This window comes from Psammomys obesus, unplaced genomic scaffold, assembly GCF_907164565.1.
Source record: "Psammomys obesus unplaced genomic scaffold, mPsaObe1.curated_primary_1811, whole genome shotgun sequence".
NCBI lineage: Eukaryota > Metazoa > Chordata > Mammalia > Rodentia > Muridae > Psammomys > Psammomys obesus.
In genome coordinates, this window is record NW_026596073.1 from 31,121,041 (window position 1) to 31,136,736 (window position 15,696).

Here is a 15,696-nt window from a genome sequence, read left to right on the forward strand (position 1 = left end):
TCCTTCCTTCCTTCCTTCCTTCCTTCCTTCCTTCCTTCCTTCCTTCCCTCCTTCCTTCCTTTCTTCCTTTCTTCCTTTCTTTCTTGCTTTGCCAAGGTTCTATCTGGCCCAAGCAAGTTCTGAACTTGAGTAAGAGATCCTCCTGCCTCAGCACCTAAGTGCCCACTACCTGGCTATTAATTGACTTTTTAAGTATAATTTTGCAAACATTATTTGTATAATTGAAAATATTGTTTGAGAGAGGAAAGAGTGATCGTAATTGGGCTGAAAGTCATTGCAACAGATAACGCGCGTTACAGTCTACCCTTTGTAGTTAATATAATTGTCGCTACATACCAATGCTTTCTGGGTGACATCTCCATATATTAACCTACTGTGCACTGACAGTGCCCAGCTTCCATCTTTCCCCTTCTTATTGTCTCCCACTGTGGTTTCCCTGCTTACCCTAGTTATCCTTCTGACTCCTTCTGTATCTTAAAAAAATCCTAGATTCTCTGTCTGAGAAAGCAATCTGCATCACTCATTTTCTATGTCTGACTTACTTTACATAACACTATGACCCCCATCCACCAATTTCACTGCAAATGGCATGAGATTAATATTTTTTATGCCTGAACATATATATTTAATATATATTCCATCATGTCTGTCCATTCCAGTGTCACCTAGGCTGCTCTGTAGTTTGGCTGTTGTGAAAAACTCCACAGTACGTATGGGTCTTATGTCTGCTGACTTCATGTCCTTCCAGAGCGTCCTCCAAATGGTACAACTGGCTTGTACAGTAGTCCTACTGATCTTTGTTGATGACAGCTGTCCTAACTGGAGGGAGGCAGAATCTCATTGGAACTGCATTTCCTGTTACTTCATAAATCTTGATGCAGTAGCCCACTCCAAGGTTGCTTAGGCACCTGTGAGGTCATCATTGGTTGCTGCCCGTGGGTGCCTGGGATAAAAGGACCCCTGCCTCTTACCTCTCTCTTCCTTTCTTGCTCTCTCCAGTTTCTCTGTCAGGGCGCCCCCTCCCACCATCTTTCTCTCACCATCTCCATCCAATAAACTCTTTCATATGATCTGTTGTGTGCACGTAGCATCATTTTTAAAATACTAACATTTCCTTAGTGATGGAAAACCTGGTGAGTGTTTTCAGGTATTTATTGGCCATTTATTTGTAGCTATGTTTAAGGAGTACCTCTTCAGATTACATGATTACATTCATTTTTAGATTTCTACTTCTTTGCTATTCGTTTTTTGATTTTTTGATATATTCTGAACACACATTATGTCAAACAACCAGCTAAAATTTTTTTCTTCCATTCTTTCTTTCTATTTTTTTTTATTTTTCTTCCATTCTTTACAGTAGAGTCTCTTGCTCTACTGATCACATCTATACTCTGCAGAGATGCTCTAATTGGTTGTAATCACATCACCGATTCTTGCATTTCCCGAGCTGTTGAGGTCCTCCCCACAACCTTGTTGCCTATGTTGATATCTTGACATTACCCTCCACTTTTTCTAGCAATTTCATCATTGCTGGGAATCAGGCCTCAAAGATAAAAACAAACAAACAAACAAACAAAAAAAACCAAAACCCAAACCCCAAGACAAAAACCACAAAAACGTGAACAGGAGATGTGAGTTTAGGTCCTGGTTTTAAACATGATGTGTGGGCATGAGGCTCAAATTCATGCCTCATGCCCACACTCTGAAGTGGGTCTTTGCTTTCTGTAGCTTCACATAGGACTTGTAAATCGTAGTTTTCACACATTATGACACGTGCAGGTTTGAGTTCTGCCTCCTTGGATTATTCCCTGGGGCTTTTGTGCTTGACTGTTTAATGCAATAACTTAGAAGGAATTGTTCTCCCCCTCGTCTACAAGGTAATTAATGAATAATTAACTGATGGTTGACTCCAGAGATCCCAGATTCATTAAGACTGACCCTCATAACTGTGTTTGTATCTCGTAGATGTGCCTTATCACAGCTGTCTGGCCTCTTGCTTCTCATTTCCCTGTGATAAGGTCCTGGGCCCAGTGAGCCTCCGGAAGTAAGCATTCAGGGCTGCCTGGCGAGTTTATTTGAGGAAGGAAATAATCAATTTAGAGCTATTAAGGCTGGAGCCCTTATCCAGCTCATTTCCTTGTCTAATGCTTCACAAGCTGATATTACATGTTTAGTGAGACTTCAAAGCAACAGCCCCAGGCTGTGTGGGCTTTCATTAATGCGCAGTTTCTCTGGAGCAGCAAGTGTTTGTCATTAACATGACTATAACCCGCAGACTTGCAAACGGGGGCCATAAAAGTTGTAGGAAAAACTTGTGCCACTCAGCTCAGGGCTTTAGTTCAGACCACTATTAAATCTGTGTTGCTGGTGAAGGGTGGGGCGAGGATCACACTTAGAGGGGTGTGTGTGTGTGTGTGTGTGTGTGTGTGTGTGTCTATGTGTCTTAACGCACGGAGGCCAGAAGTCGACCTCTGACATCCTTTCTCAGGCACAACTCAGCTAGTTTGGGGGACAGGGACTCCCACTGGTACCTGGGACTGGCCAGTGAGCCTGGGGGTTCCTCTGTCTCTGTCTTTCTGCTTTTGTTGGGATTACAAGTGCTTACCACCAGGCCTGGCTTTTTTATGTGGATCCTGGGGCTCCAACTCAGGCCCTCGTGCCTGGGTGGCAAACAGTTTCCTGGCTCTCCCCAGCTCGAGTCTCACAGTTTTGATTTGCCTCTTTCCTTTCCTCCATAATGTTCAGTGTCTTAAAAATAACCATTTGCCCTATCAGCAGAACAGTAGAAAGTATACATGCACCCCTACCCCCCTCTCATCTATCTTTCTCTGGCGACTCCTGGCTCCTCCTCATATCTGGTATTGCACAATGCAACCCAGGCCCTATCCACACAGCGAAGCAGTTAATGTACCACATTAGGAAAGAAAAAAGAAATAGAGGCATGCCAGAGGAAAAAAGGGAGTTATTTTGAAGGCAAGAGGCTGACCAGGAAAACCTGTAATTACAAGTGTGAGGTTGTGAGTATCTGCTAAATCCACACAGGTTGGGGCTCACCGCGTGGCTGGACACAGTGGGACACTGCTTTCCTTCACTGCGGATCTGACTAGCCTCCCGGGCAAGCCTGCCTCACTCTGCCTCCTTAACAGAGAGGGCCAGCTGGACAGCAGGAAGGAGACAGTACGATGTATACTTGCCTATACTTGCCTCGTGAAGCATTGTCTCACTTTCAGCCCCTGCTACAGTTATCCAGGCAGTTAGACCATCGTGGGAGGCCTTCCTGTCACAGAGGAGCCCATTCCAGAAGGGGCTGGGCTGCCAAGGATCTGCAGCTGCTTGTTGGAGCCGCCCCTGGTCCAGAGCGAGAAAAGCAAGAACAGCCCCTGGGGAAACACGATAAAAACACGGATATTGTAGGAAAATCACTAGCAGTTGTCTGGTTCTTTTTCTGTGTCAACAGGCTTTTGTTTAGTGTTTTAGGTATCCGAGCACCACTGTGGACGCTTTTGTTTGGTTTCCCTCTCATTAAAAATAACCCTGTTGAGAAGCCAGCTCACCAGTGTATGGTTGTAACAGAAAAGACGCAAGTAGAAAACAATTAGGAAATTCTAAGCTAACAAACTATCCTGTTCATAGTTCCTGGAAGAGATAACTCATCAGGTTGATTTTTCTTTCCTTTTTTTTTTTTTTTTTTTTTTTTTTGTGGGGGAGGGTCAGGGGTAGGGGCTTGCAGTTAGTGATCAAACACATTTACAATTAATATTTGTTTAGAATTCAGGATCCCATTAAAAGGTTTTTGTTGTTGTTGTTCTTGTTTTTGAGACACAATCTCATTTCCAATTTAAAAAAAAAAAAAGTCAAGCCCTCAACAGAATCTATAAAGGAATTTAAAGACAAGACAAAGTTTTGCGTTTTTAACACATTATTATTTTGTGTTTTCACACATTCCTTTGGGAAAATGAAAGCATTCAGGGAGGATTGCTCTGACACCCATCATAAAAGTCTGTTTTCTACACTAAGGGATTGTTTTGCTGTGAGAGTCATCTTGTGGCAATTTTAAAAGGGAGTGTAAGAACAAAACTGTTTTTCTCAAGTGCTCTAATAACATTTTGAGAATTCTTTATGCCCAAATACAATGCCATATTTGATTTGGCTCATACATACACTTCGTCTGTTAAAGTTTAATAATCATTTGGCTTAGTAACCCCACGGTTCACAAGGTCCTAGGAAATGGCCCAGTGCAGCGAGGGGTTCCAACATGTGGGAAGTAAAGGCAGGTGCAGGTCTCTAGGCTTTCTGCATCTTGGTCTCAAGTATGTTTTCATCTCCTGGGACTGATGAGGAAATGGTAGCCTTAAAAAAACAAGCTGCCCAGTGCTAGGAAGAGGCTGATGCCTTGTGCTCACACAGTGTGCAGGCGTCATCCTGACCATGTCTCCATCCTCTGCAAGTCTCTGAGATTTCCCTTAGACTTTAGCATCACCTCCACGCTCTGTTTGTACGTCTGTATTTTAAGATGGTGTAGTCACTACTTCAGAGATCTTCTTCCCTCTGGTTTTCTGGCCTCCTTTCTCTCTCCTTCCTCTTCTGTTACTGTTTCTTTTTGAGTTAGTAAAATGACTAAACCAGAAAATGACAGGCTCATCTTTGTTTACTATTTCTAAGTGGGGGCTGGACAGGAGCGAAAAATGAAGAATTTATATATACGTATATATGACATACATATATAGAGACATAGCATATTTTCTAATCTTGTATCTACCACGGTATTGTAGAAATTAGCATTTTTGTTGGTGAAAGTGGTCCAACAATTCCAGTGTTAACAGGTGTGCTAGTTACATCACACCTGCATTTATTAGGAACACTAAGGAAATTGCTATTGTTTTTTTTATTTTAAAAAACCCTCTGAAATATAAATGTCTATTTTAAAGTGTACTTAGAATCCCTCACATCCCAGCTTCCTGAGAAAACCACACCAAATGTAATTAACGTGGCTTTAGATGCGCAATCCTCCGATGTACCATTTCACAACCGCATATGGTTTTTCTAAAACGTCAATTGCTTTCAGTTGTTGCGCTAAATGGATGGAAATTTGTAACATCACTTGCTGACTTTGGTGAAGTTTACTACCAGGATTATTCCAGCAAAAGCTGCCTGCATTTCACTGTGAGACACAGGGCTTCCCGCCTGCAGCTGGCGGCCCGGTGAGGGCGGGGCCATCTCTCGGCAGCATTATCCAAGTTTCTCTCCTGTGGTTTTGATGATTCATCTGCCTCTTCCTGTCTCTAGATGGGGACCATATTTTGCCAAGAGTCTTGTTACACCCTCTCTTGTTAGTAGAGAATTGCTCCCAGCAATGTTCTCTTTCCTGTTAACACCTGCACTAAGCTGTTGAGGAAAGAGTTTTCAAAGCAATCCTAAAAAAAAAGGAAAAAAAAAGATTCTTGTCTCTGTAAATGGAGAGAACATTTCTTCCAAATGTGAAAGGAACTGTTTATAAGGCCGAAAATTACTCAGACTTCCATCTAAATATTTAGTGTTAGTCGCCTTTATAATGTCAGTTGCTATAGTGACACATTTTCATGTGTACACACCAAAATCCACATCATGGTTCAATACACTATCTACTATATTATAATGACATGCTTCACAATAACTCCATGGGTCCAATAGTTAATTACTGGAATGAGAAGAAAATTTAATAATACTTTGTTTGTTGGTACCCAGTATTTGTAGTCATTAGCTTATTATGAGTAATTTGATATTTGAGAATATTCAACAGTTTATATATGCTGAATCTACACACTCACCCATCCATCCACCCATCCATCCATCCATCCATCCATCCATCCATCCATCCACCCAATCTACCTGTTCATCTACCCACTTATTCACCCATCTACATTCCCACTCATCTACTCATCTACATGCTCACCCATCCATGCAGGCAATTCACCCACTCACCCATCTGTCCATCTGTCCAACAACCCACATATTTACCCAGCCACATTCCCTCCCATTTCTCCCCATCTGCTGACTTGTCATCTATTGATTTACCCACCAATCAGCCTTCCAAATAGCCATCCCATTTGTCCCTCCATTTAATCTGATGCCTATCCCCTTTTCTGGTCATGCTAGAGGTATTTTTAGACTTCAAATATTTGTAGAGAATGCACCATAGTTTCTGGACAGTTGAAGAACCAGTGAGTGGCAACCTCTGGGCAACAAAGGTTGAAGACTACATATTCTTCAAGAACACAGTCATAAAAACCTAAGATAGGAGAAAATAATTAAACACTGCCAATCAAAGCTGGGCATGGTGACTCACATCTCAATTCCTAGAGCTCAAGAAGCTGAGGCAAGAGGGTTACCACAAGTTCAAGGGCAGTCTGTGTTACATAGTGACAGGTCCACTAGTGATACAGTTTGAGGCCCTGTGGTAACAACAATTCTCCATCCCATAAACCATTGCTACAAGAAATCCCATCTAAAAAGAAGGATAGTTGCAACTTTACATTTAGAATGATATGTAAAATACATTACAAATACCTTCAAAGCTTGTTCATAGAATACAAGGCGTGCATCTCAGAGGAGCCCTATGACACCTGCCACTGCTTCTGTGATTGAAGACACATCTTAGTGACAACGGAGGGTTAAAAGAGGGATGTTGAGTGGAGGCTGAGGACCAAGAGCCAGGCCTGTAGAAGGAAAGGAAACAGATCAGAAAAATCATAAACAGAAGATTTAAGCATGAGTACAGTGGTGTCCCTTACCTGAGGCCTTGCCTCCTATAGTTTTAAGCGCCGTTAACTCAGCTGTAGTTGATAACTGTTAATGCAAAAAGATGACTTTAGAGAGGTGACACAGAGAGAGAGAGGGAGAGAGAGAGAGAGACAGAGACAGAGAGAAAGGGAGAGATAGAATAGCTCTCACTACAGAATACTGTTGTGATTTGGCCTCTCCATTATTGTTGTTGCTACTCTCTATTGGGTCTAATTTACAAATCGAGATGTAGTGTATATACATGTGTGTTTAGGCATAAACACAGCATGTGTGCAGCTCTGCACCATCTGTATTTCCAACACCCTCTAGAGGTCGTACAGTGAAAGCCCATGGATAAGAAGAGACATTTTATATGAAACAAAACAAAACAACATAGAGAAAGGGAACCCAGCTGAAAAACGTGCACAGTACATCTGTGACTCAAGAAAGAAAGGTCCAGGTTCAGACTGCCTCCATTGTCAATGTGGCCTAGGACATATCATCACAACTCTCAAAGGAACCTAAACACTTTTGAGAGTTAGAATAACACATGAATATAGCCAAGGATTCTCTCTGCTCAATATTTATTAGGTTACTTTCTACATGACGCTCTGGACTTCTAGTCCATAGACCTCACCGTGACTGGATGCCTAGCGCTCTCAAGTGCGAATTGTCACACATCAAACTTTTCAAGGCAAATTCAGAGGCATCAATGATTTTGTCCTCTGGTCAGTTTTCCTTCATCAGCATGACGGGAGGCGAGAAAGAATTCTAAGCATTTTGCCTTCCTGTTGTCAAATCTGTGTCCGTCCCCATTGCACAGAGTGGAAATGAGAAGCAGCAGGGGAGAAATCTGACAGAAGTCTTGTTTGAAATCTCCGATGGAAGCTACGGGAGTCCTGAGTGCTAACGTCTTTCCTTCGGCTTTTGGCCCTGGAGCTGCATCAGAGAGGAACAGTTTGCTTTAGCATCCTTGACCTTGTGGACAGCGCTGCAGTAAGTGTGAACGTTAGGTACTTTTGTGGTACATATGGTTCTGGCTAGTAGGTGAGTGCTTTGGCAATTAAAGAGTTAAGAATGGCTGGGGGCAAAGTGAAAGCTTTCTGCTAAGTATTCCAGACACTGCCGGTAGAGAAGCACCCCAGAACTTGGAGACCACCCACATGAAGGAGAGTTGAATTTTATTTGGGTTGAGAGTGTCCTGTGTAGTGATTTCCTTCCGTTTCCATTTCCTTTGGTCCAATGGTGTCTGTGTGGCCTTCCATCGCAGGCTCTGTTTTTGTAACTGTTGATTGCCTGGGGTAGGAGTGCATGGCCCAACTTCTGCCGCACTGTGTAGGTGAACCAGGTACCTACCAGGAACCACCAGGTACAAAGAGAAGCAGGCAATGTTCCAGAGAAACAGAAATTTACTGCTGGGGACAAAGCTAGAAGGATGGAAACTTGCTGCTTGTTTTTGGTGGTGAAAATTATTTAAAAGGCTCCTCAAGTTGAGGTTAGCATATTCCTCATTCTTTTTTCCTGGGATTGTGATGTTCCCTGTTTTCACCTCTTGGAAGCACTCACAGCCTCATATGGACTTAGAGGTGTCCAGGGAAGCACCCAGAAGTGGTATAGGAGAATCACAGAGTTCAAGGTTTTGAGGAGCCTCCACACAGATTTCTAAAATGGTTGAACTGATTTTGTTTGGCACCAGAAGCGGGTTATTTTTCATGTATCACCCATCGGTATTGGTATTTTTGGTTTTCTTAAATTTTCTTGTGGGGTTTCCATCATTATTTTATTTTGGTTACTTCCTCTACCTTCCCCTCATTCTCCATAACCCCCTTTGCTCCCTGTACTTTCTCGTACAGTATCGCTTCTTCTTTCATTGTTCTGGTGTGGCCCCACAAATCGTCTATTGTTCCAGTCTTCTAGGATCTTTTCTAGATTTCATGCATGTGTGCATGTGTGCGTGTGTGTGTGTGCATTTGCCAATTCCTTTCATTTTCTTATTTCCACAGTGTTTTTTCTTCGGATTGCTTATTTTTCCTTTGGCTTGCTTATTATTTTAAAAATATTTACAATTGAATGTTAATTTACATCTGCCTGCCTGTTTGTTTATCTGTCTTTGAGATAGTGTCTCACTGGGTTCACCTCAAACTCATAAAAATCTTCTGCCTCTGCCTTCTGCACTCTGGGCTTAAAGGCAGGCACCCTCGCATCAGACTTATAGTCATGTTCTCCTTTGATTATGAGATGTTTTAAAACTGGCATTGTGTCTATGATCACTCAGGCCCTGTCATTCATTTTCTAGACTCTCTTCACCTCCTCGGTTTGGTTTAGGTTTTTGCCCTCTCTCCATTGTGACCAGAAAGGGTTTGTCACAGCCCATTCTTTTACCTGAGACGATTCTTCTCTCCTCTATCCAGGTTCTCAGTCTTTGAGGTCATGTCCTCTGTGAAGGTCGTGACCTTAGTGAAAGTTTAATGACACAGTGGGGTTGTTCATGGGCGACCTTTGTTCTACCCTTAGTGAGCTCATGCTTAACGTTACAACCCGTTTGTTCATGGGTCACTTGAATTTACATGACCTATGCAGCTTCTGTCTTTTCTTTCTGAGGAATAGATGTTTAACTACTGTTTTACAGAATTACATCGACCTTAGTCAAAAAGCCAAGAAGATGTTCTTACAAAATGCAAGGTCAAGCAAGAGGCAGTGAGCAAACCAGGGACCTCAGTGGTGTGTACTGTCTGCATGCCGCCATGTGCAGAGAGCACAAGCCAAAACAAAACAAAAACAAACCCCCCAAAACCCCCACAATAGGTGATACAATATGTGTAGGAAAATACATCCTACAACCTTGTCTTTACATATAGCAAATAAAAGCATATATATATATGTATGTATATATATACATATATATGTATATATATACATATATACATATATGTATATATATATATATATATACAAATCTTATCTATGTATTGAAAATTTCCAAGTTTATATATGAATTGACTCTGCTGTGGGTAAATCAGTTGATCATTCTCAAACCCTTTTTGTCTTGTGGATAAAGACACATGACTCCTAAAGACACATGAATGACATTCTGCACCCAGAGCCTCAGAACACTGAGCTATGCTGCCTCCTGACACATAGGAAGCTTTTTTACCCAATATAGCATGTCCACTTTACAGCCTTTTTGAGAGTAACATCTTTTAAAAAATAGATTATTTTGTAATGGCATGGTCTGGTGCTTTGTATTTGATTGTTAATTATTTTGCTCCCCAAGGTCTGCTTGCAGTCTCTTACGAGCAGACTATCAAGGACTCCAAAGTGTAACCTTGCCTCCAAATAATCTCTGTTTGACCAAGAAAATGCTTACATACCTGGGCAGGGCAGAAATCGGTAGGCGTGATACATACATACATATATATGTGGTGTGTGTGTGTGTGTGTGTGTGTGTGTGTGTGTGTGTGTGTGTGTGTATTTCCAAGGTGCGCCAGCCAGGAGGACAGAAAGATCATAGGAAGGAGAGAGACAGGTATGAGAAGAGAGGATGTGGGACTGCCTTGGGTTAGCATGGACAAAACCATGAGGCAGGGAGGAACTTAGTCTGAAAAGGTGTTGGAGAGAACCAGCTCAGATGAAAAGCATGTGCAAGTATTGATGGAATTATGGATGGAAAGTAGCCCAGATAGGAGTGATTAAAGCAATGGCATGGGATGGCAGGGAGCAAGGTAGGTTAGGGGAATTATATCTGCCCCAGCCCCAGGCAAAATAAGGCTTATTTAAAATTCTGTCAGGTGTCTCTGTCTTTTATTGATATGGTAGAGGGTTAATAATAACCACCATAACAATTATATGTAACTAATAGTAGACATTAGTAACCACTTTTATTTCCTATGCCATTATTTTTATTTCATATGAACAGTTGTATTGCTTGCATATACACCTGATGCCCATGGAGGCAGAAAGCGGGCATCACATCCCTGGAACCATCATGGAGGTGCTGGGAACTGACTCAAGTTGCCTGGAAGGGCAGCCAGTGATCTTAACTGCTGAGCCATCTCTCCAGCCTCGAGAGTTACACATCTTAACATGAGGAAATAACTTTTATTCTTGGTTATGAATATTGTCCTCGAATTCTACTTGTTTGGATTTAGTGTTGCCTCTCAAAGTTTTTATGTTTCATCTGATATTTCATACTAGTATAATAGACTGGTATACACTTCTTGTAACTGCCAAGTTCTACATGGCTTCAGGGACTGACCTGACCATATTGATGAGGGAGTGTAAGGACAGATAACGAATGCAGGAAAAGTGGGATTGGGTGGGCTGTGCTGCCTCGGGTAGAGGGCACCAGGGAATTAGGAAACCTCAAACTCAGTGCATTTATCTTATACACTGGGATGGAGGAGGTTTGTAGTGTACAGCTGATCAAGGAGGCCTTAGTCGGCCTCAGTGGGAGGCCTCTGTAGAGGAGCAGTCTCTGGTTGTAGTCAATGGGGAGGAGGAGGCTGCGGTTGCTACATTTTGCACACATTGGTCAATCATTGGCAAACACACTTGAACCCAAGGAAGTTTTCGCCATTTCCCTGAGCCTGAGGTAGGAAGGCTTTGCTGTTCACATGGGTCTCAGGCACTGGGGTCCTTGGCATGGCTGTGCTCATGTCAACAACACACACTCACTCAGTGCTTCCTCTGATCCTTACACTCACCTAGTCACATATTTGGAGATATGGGTATGTTAGTAGTTGATAGATTCTGTTATAAACACTAAGCTGGGTTTTTGTCTTAAAATTTTATATTAATATCTTCTAAAATAAGCAATACATGCAGACAGAACACACTCTAAACGGTGTTACATACCATAATCACTCTTTGTCTGGTGCTGGTTCTGGTTCCTCCTTTCAGAATCTGCTGGTGCACAGTTTCCTGTGCATCCCCGCACAGGTAAATGACAACATTCTGTAAAATATGATACGAGCGTGCGAGTGTGCACACCCAATTCCCTTGCACCTTGGTTAATGTTATTATCATTAATTATTAGAAATAATAAAGGTTATTATTGTAACCCTTGACTCAGTAGGTTGTGGCTTTTGCTTCCAAGCACACGTTTTCTCCATTTTTTAAAGTGACTGCAGATGATTCCATTTTACACCAGGTACAATTTGTAGCACAGTCTCACAGTCGCATGATTGTGCTCTCAACACTCTTTTGACTTAAGAACAATTGCTTTGAGGAGCCTGCATAATTCATTCCCCACACACCTATAAATCTTAGGACTGGAATTATAGCATTGAGGACACTTGGAATTTCCTGTTTTGTTTTCAAATCTTGAGTGTGTAATAGACCATACATTATGAAATGTAAAGGAAGCAGGAGAACAGGCGATTCATTCCCCTCCCTATCCCCTAAGGTATAATGCTGTCCCCTCCCCAGAGCCTCTGTGTTACTCTGCTCAAAGGAAGTCCCACAGACTTGGCTTTTGTGAGGAGGTTAAGGAGTGTCGAGGTTGAGGGGTGGAGGCCGGGTGGCGGCCTTGGGCTACTTGCGTGCATTCTTCCAATCTTGCAAGTCCTTAATTAGAGAGCACTTCTAGCTGCACTTAGAGAGGTGTAAATGCAGGGGAGAATCAGAGACATGGCATGCCCTTCATCTGAAGGATGAAGGGATCCCTTCATGCAAGACAGGTGGCTGCTAGGCGTGGGATATGGCAGAGCCCCCAGGAAGACACACAGCCTTCCTGACTCCTTGACCTGAGGTCCATCTTATCCTCGTCAGACTTCCATACTGCAGAATTGTGAGCTAACAAATGTCTTGTTTTACACTCCTAAATGCATGGCTTTGCCCTGCTCACACTCCATACTGTGTGAAACTTTTGTTTGTTTGTTTGTTTTTTTCAGTCTGTGTCTTGCCCACGTGACTCCATTTAGCAAGCAGCATTTGACTCCATTATGAGGGCAGGTGTAGAAGCACCATTGCCTGCCCATCACCATGGAAGAGACACAGATCAAGAACTGAGAGCACAGCAACCTCCTCTGAACCCATGGAAACATGATAAAAACATGTGCATGCATACTCGCTGCCCAGTTCTTTCTTTTCCTACTCTATATGCTATATTATTTAACATTTCAACCTACTCAGAACTATCTTACTAAGATTATAATCTGGCAGTTACGCGATTCCTAGTCCTCGGTTTTGGTGTCTGGTTTGATTATATAGTATTAATTTCCTAGCACACATAGCTATTTTAGTAAAATTTTGGAAGATATTTGTCAGATTAGGAAAATAAATTCCACATTACATATATAATTAGTGGGTTGGGGAGATGGATCAGAGGTTGAGAGCACTTTGCAGAGGGCCTAGGTTTTTGTTCCAAGCACCACAGTGTGACTCATGACTGAATGAAAATGAGGACATGATTCACTCTAGGTATGACTGAGGAGACGGTTTTTACTATAGATATGGGGGGGGGGTTGGACAGAGGTATCTGGAAGAGTCTAGACTGAACATGGCCAACAGAACAGGCTGAGAGGAGGTTGGGGAGAGACAAGGAGAGGGACAAGCAAGGGGGCTACAAAAGGAGAAGAACCAAGAGAATGGAGACCAAGAGGGGCCAAGAGGACAAGAGAGTGTGTGGACAGAATATCTGGGTTATAGAGGAAAGAGAAGCTGGGGGAAGGGATGTGAAGCTCAGGTGCTGGAGAAGCTTAGGGACTGGGGGTGACAAGTGCTGAGATGAGCCCAGACTCTGTATCAGGTACTTGAAGTTGAGAGACAAAGAGAGAGAGAGAGAGAGAGAGAGAGAGAGAGAGAGAGAGAGAGAAAGAGAGATAGGAGTCCCCCACTGGAGCCTGACAACCTTCTTTGGGACCTGACCACATCCACTTATAACTCCAATTCCAGAAGATCTCACACCCTCCTCTAGCCTCTCTGGGTCCTGCATGCACAGAGAGCATGTAAATACTTGTAGGCAAAAAACACTCATTCACCTAAAACAAGTAGAAATCTAAAACAAAAGTATAAGTTGTTTCTTTCTGTGTGTTTAAATTAGGAAAACCTAATGCTTCCCTTCTCTGACCTCACGCCTGCTTCACACCTGTAAAAGCATGTTCTTTGTGTTAGGGGGGTAGGATGTAGAGATAGAGCTTCAAAGGGAACTCAGATCTGGGCCTTATCAGTGTCCCTCACACTATTAATGACAAATGGCACAACCTTCATGGGTATCAATGGCAGTGGGAAGAGCAGACTGGGAGACACACCCCTCTGCATGTGTAAACTGAGGTCAACGGACTTCAAAAGAAACATCCAGAAAGCTTTAAGCTAATTCAATATGGAAGATATTAGGAGCTGGAGCCCTCTACTGCCTGTCTAATATTCATCCCCGGGGGCCATGGCATTCTCTGTAGGAAGCTGAGCAGTGACAGCCTTGCTTGCGGTTCCTTCGTAATTAAATCTGAGACTCGCTCCTTAACTAACACAGCTGGGAATTCTGTATTCAAGCACATGAGTAATGAACGGGGATGACAGCTCAGGACTCAGAGACCTTTACTAAAGGCTAGAGCCCCAGGGCTTAGGCAGTTTTGTAATGGGGACCACCCTGCAGAAGAGCAGGGAACCCACAGTCTTGAGGCCCCCTTCATGGGCTGCATCGAGATGTGGAAAGCATTCTCATCTTTTATCTTCCTCTTTGGTCCGCTGTTCAAGCCTCACAAACAGGTCACTTCAAATCCAGCTTTGCCCAAAGCCCTTTGAATCTTGCTTCAGTCCTCATTTGAACGTCAAATTATCATTTATGGAGGGAAGTTGATTCTGAGCGGTCTTTGTTTCCATCTTAATAGATTTATATATTGTCAGGAAAAGCCTAATGGTAACTTCAGATCCGTGATAGTGATTTGTTGAGGGGAAAAACCTGAAAGCCTGACACACCCAGCCTGGTTTTCACTCTCGTCAGTTTTGTCTAAGGAATAATCACTGGAGTGCCGCGTTGAAAAGCGGGATTCTTTGCCCTGCCTGCTCTTTAGGTTCGCTTGTCCCAGATGTGTGCAGCACTGAATGACCAAAAGAAAGAGTTCTCCCAACACCCAAGGAATACAGTAAGATAAACTCCAAGCCCGTGGTTGTCACAGTTTTAAAAATCTTGTCTTCTGAAATCCATGCTGACAAGCTCGTGCGCTGGTGAGGGGCTCCCGCTGTGGGCCATGCCCTTGCTGGATGTGGAGCTCGACCCCTCGTGTGGCTTCTGTTCTCAGGAGTGTCATCGCGGCAACAAAGACTGGGCAGATATTTCAGTGGAAATCCTAGAAACACAAAAGCTTATCAGCTGCCACTGGACATCACAGACAGGATTAAGCGCAACTGACATTTATTGGCCCACATAAATGGAGCATTCTGGGGTATGTCTCCGTCCCCTTGTGACACAAATGCCTTCCTAAAAGGTCACCGCAAGCCCTCAGAAAAGCAGTATCTGTTTCCTCCATAGCTCTGACTCAAATTTTATCTCATCATTTTGAATTGGTCTAATTTGTTTTGGAAATGTCTGTTTTAACTTAGAACTTTGGGGTGCAGACACCCACTAGGATGCCTTGCGGGAAAGCTCTGAACCCTGTTAGCTTTAGGTACAGAGGGGCCAGGCACTCAGGCCCCCACCTCTGCTCTCCGTGACTTTATTCTGCTATCCTAATAGCAGAATTCTGATTCCTCCTCCTTTTCCTCCCTCCCTTCCTCCCTCTCTTCTCTTCTCTTCTCTTCTCTTCTCTTCTCTTCTCTTCTCTTCTCTTCTCTTCTCTTCTCTTTTCTCTTCTTCTTCTCTCCTCTCCTCCCCTCTCCTCTCCTCCCCTCTCCTCTCCTCTCCTCTCCTCCCCTCTCCTCTCCTCCCCTCTCCTCTCCTCTCCTCTCCTCTCCTCTCCTCTCCTCCCCTCTCCTCTCCTCTCCTCTCCTCTCCTCTCC